This window comes from Halyomorpha halys, unplaced genomic scaffold (assembly GCF_000696795.3).
Source record: "Halyomorpha halys isolate HHAL.00 unplaced genomic scaffold, Hhal_1.1 Scaffold10.1, whole genome shotgun sequence".
Lineage (NCBI taxonomy): Eukaryota > Metazoa > Arthropoda > Insecta > Hemiptera > Pentatomidae > Halyomorpha > Halyomorpha halys.
This window is the reverse complement of record NW_027107501.1, coordinates 124275-128094: the sequence shown is the minus strand read 5'-3', so window position 1 is coordinate 128094 and position 3820 is coordinate 124275. Positions and strand designations below refer to the sequence as shown.

Genomic DNA, 3820 nt, shown 5'->3' with positions numbered 1-3820 from the left:
AAATAAATAATATAATAAATAGGTAATATAGAAGGGATATCGATAATCTATCGTAATGAAAATATGGCATTCATTGATGAATGTGAGATTGGAATGGATTTTTTTTTTATATAACTATTAGGAAGTTTCATCAGACAATATATCAACTTCTATCTGTTAAATCTGTCTGTGTATAACGACTTTTTTTCGGACAAATCGAAGGAGCATATCCTTCCGCTTTAGGACGATGTACAGCTGTGACACCGTTAGCTCCAATAGTTGTTCCACTTCGGGAAAGCCTTCCACTTCAGTCAGGATGCCGAATGTGCTCCTTTAAATCTCCGAGATAAGTGGGTAATGTGCCCCTCACATCACGTACTCGTGACGCGGCAACTTTATTCAATGTTGTGGAACAAGGGATCGGATCGTGGGCACCTGGATTTCTCAATCTCAAGGCACTAGCTATTTCGCCCCGCGCCCATCTTAAAGGTAATAAATATGCTGCGTTTAGTATGGAGCAGTCAACTGTATGCAGTTGCATTAATAGGTCCTTTATAGAACGGAGTGATATAAACCAACATTGTCAAAGTTAATTGTAAATGCCTTTAACTTATGAAAGTAGTAGTTTAACTAACACATCGTCAGTGCAAATTTCTGAGAGAATTGCGTTTGAATTATAGTTTTGGATTAAAAGTTAGCAACTTTCTAATTTTGGTACATATAAATGATAATTTTCTTATTGAAAACAGCGACGACATAATTTCATTTAGGGCTTTTTAAAATGGCGAAGATAATAGAGAATCAGGTTAAAATACAATAACAAGTATGCACTTGCGTTATCTCCGTCAGTGATAAACCAATGTGAGAATTTTTCTCAACCAAAATGAAAATATTGACAATTGATTCCACGAGGGACCTCTCTACTGTCAGTCGGATTGTCAGTCATCATTCTAAAGACTGACGTGACTTAGTTGAATCACGAAGATACGAACGAACGAACGAAGACCTCCATACAATCAGTCCAATTGACTCTTGCCTGAAAAACAACATCCGAGTTAGGATCTTGTGCGTTACCTCTTTCGGTAAGTGATAAACAGGAAGCTTGTTTGAACATCATTTTGGCATTTGCTTGTTAATAAACTGAAACGCACTATGCGAACGAATAGAACCAAATTTTTCTTAGAAATCCATCAGTATACCACCTAAACGTCCGCCTTTGGTCTTACTAAATCATACTACGTAAAATGTTTTATTTCAATTACTAAAGACAAAAAAAAGTGTAATTATTTAAATTTAACCTATTACTTCCAGACCTCACCAGAGCCATTACACTGCTCAGAAAATGATTACTAAGTTAGATTACCTTCTATTAATGATAACCTGTTATATAAATGCTGCTAACAGTTACTGTCACCGTTATGAAATACAGTAGTTATTTTCCAGTGCAATCTGCTGTGGTAATAATCCTAAGAGTTTTGCTTCGGTGTCATAAAGGAGTATTATAGCTTACAACTGACACAGTTTTTCTTTTTTCATTTCTTCTGAATCGGTCCTAAAATGTTACATAGAAAACGTATAGTTAAAAATCTCCTGATTTATAACTAGGTTTTTTTTAATTAAAGTTTATGATTGAGGTAATAAGTTGGGGTGATTTGTACATTAACCTCAACTCTTAGCTGGGTGAATACCTCAAATGCGATGAAGAACCGTAAAACACAGTATCTGAGGTATTCACACGGCTAGGAGTGATATAATTTTTTCACTTGATGGATATTTTTTGAACTACTGTTGTGAGATGTGTATCCTAGATTCTGCAGTCTTTTGACCAATTCTATCTCCATGAATTTGCGAAGGGTGGATTGGTTAGTTGTTTTCAAAAACCTAGAGATGAGCTAATGCTAACTGTTGGAACTATAATAACTAAAATTTTATCGCATAGATAGACACAGGGGGCTTAATCTCTGGTAAGGTGGTCTCATATTGACTTTTTAATTTTATCTATTCCTGCCAGCTAGTTAACTTTAACTCCATACGACTTCCTTTCTCAGATAAAGTCCAATATCTTGGCTTCCTCCTAAACAAGAGACTAACGTGGAACCCACATACTAGATTTAAAAGACAAGTATTTCCGCGGCGATTTGAACCATCTTGTCGGCTGATTAGTAGATCTTGTCTTTTTTCTGCTGAGAAGCAACATATTTACTACAAGGCGATACTACAACCTAGACTTCTGGACTAGTAGTATGGGGAACAGCTCAACGCATCAAACTTAAATATCCAATTTGTCTGAATCTATAAACTAACTCGTCATCCTAATCCTCAAATCATTTACATCCTATAAATACGAAAGGAACCTCTAAAACCACTTAAGATTCAAACCTTGATTAGGAAGTAAGAACTAATTATAGTATTTTTATAACCATAATCACATTTCGATGATTTTTATAATTGTTGATGATAATAATTAATGATTTCACAGGCGTTTGTTCGTCGTTCAGCACTGTGGTTAACTTTGATAGTTTCAAACTATTTAGAAAATATTTCTTCACAAGCAGCTGGATTCCGCCAAATCCTATAACAAGGCTCAATTTTGGATCATAGCTGCCTGAACTTCTAGACGAAAACAATAGATTATAAAGACTATCGACACAGGATAAACGGTACAATGGGGCGACACCCGATTGCCAAATGGAAACGGTACGTTACAACTTCCTGCTACGTGCTAGCCTCCTAACTGTTTACAAAACAATTGCCTGATCAATATTTTTTGGCTACTTCTCAAACTAGCGCCATGTTCTATGTCACCATTGAGACAATTTACGCTGTGAGCGTGAAACAAGGTAGGGCAAATTTCAGAAGGTTAAATAAATTTATAACCGTTGAATTGCACCTTAAGCAAAACATGGTGTGAAATCTGGATATAAAATACCTCGCTCAACACACTTCATATTTTCTTCTACAAAATATACCACTAAAATACCTCCCTGTATTTTCATCTTGAACTAACGGCCGACTTTTGTTACTTTCACTGTTTCTTTTAGACTGTCCTTTCACTCAGAAATAAAGCATATTGCATTTCGTTAGTTTCTTCAAATACCAAAGACAACATAGCTATTCTAAAAAAAAAAACATTTTAAACCAACAGAGAATCTTACAACAGTTAGCTAAAAAATTTAAATTCTAAAGTAATCCCTAATTTAAACAATTCATCCATTCTGCTCATCTGGTGGGAAAAAAATGATATTAAAACATTTAACATTTATTATCTAGTTACTCTACATTGTAATATATTCAATAATAATTAATTAATCTTTACTTGGATTCTTATTGCAAACAATATTTTACTCTAAATTGAAGTTAGATTAAAAAATTTCTCCAGATGTAATGGATAATTCTATGCTAATAAAATGGTAGAATAAAATATTTAATGTAAATTTGTATTATTAAGAAGAATGATGGATGAAGAATAATATCGCACTAGCATTTCTAAAGTGACACAACTCAAAAATCGGTGTTTTTGAGTTATGACTATGAAAGAAATTGGTAAATATATCTTTATGAATCATCAAAACTGTATCAACCTAGCTTCAGAGCATGTCCGCCAGAGGGCACTTGTGTCACTCTTGTTGCCTTAATGCTATTCCCCCTCCATAGGCAAGAGTGTCACATTGTCAGTTGTCTTGAAATTTGAGTTGTGTCACTTTAGAAATACTAGTGCGATATTTATTAATCGCTTATAAGATAATTTATTAATCTAAATAAGATGACAGTGAAACACATGACAGAAAATTTGTGATGCTTAACTTCATAGGATTGCTATATTTACAGCAAGCGTAATATT

The 3820-nt window shown here is 34.1% G+C and overlaps 1 protein-coding gene across 1 annotated transcript in view; it reads right to left on the bottom strand.

The window, feature by feature from the left end:
* The window catches only part of LOC106678277 (zinc finger protein 395), a gene marked incomplete at its 5' end in the record, with an annotated part of 172810 nt that overhangs the window by 123620 nt on the left and 45370 nt on the right, over positions 1–3820 (bottom strand).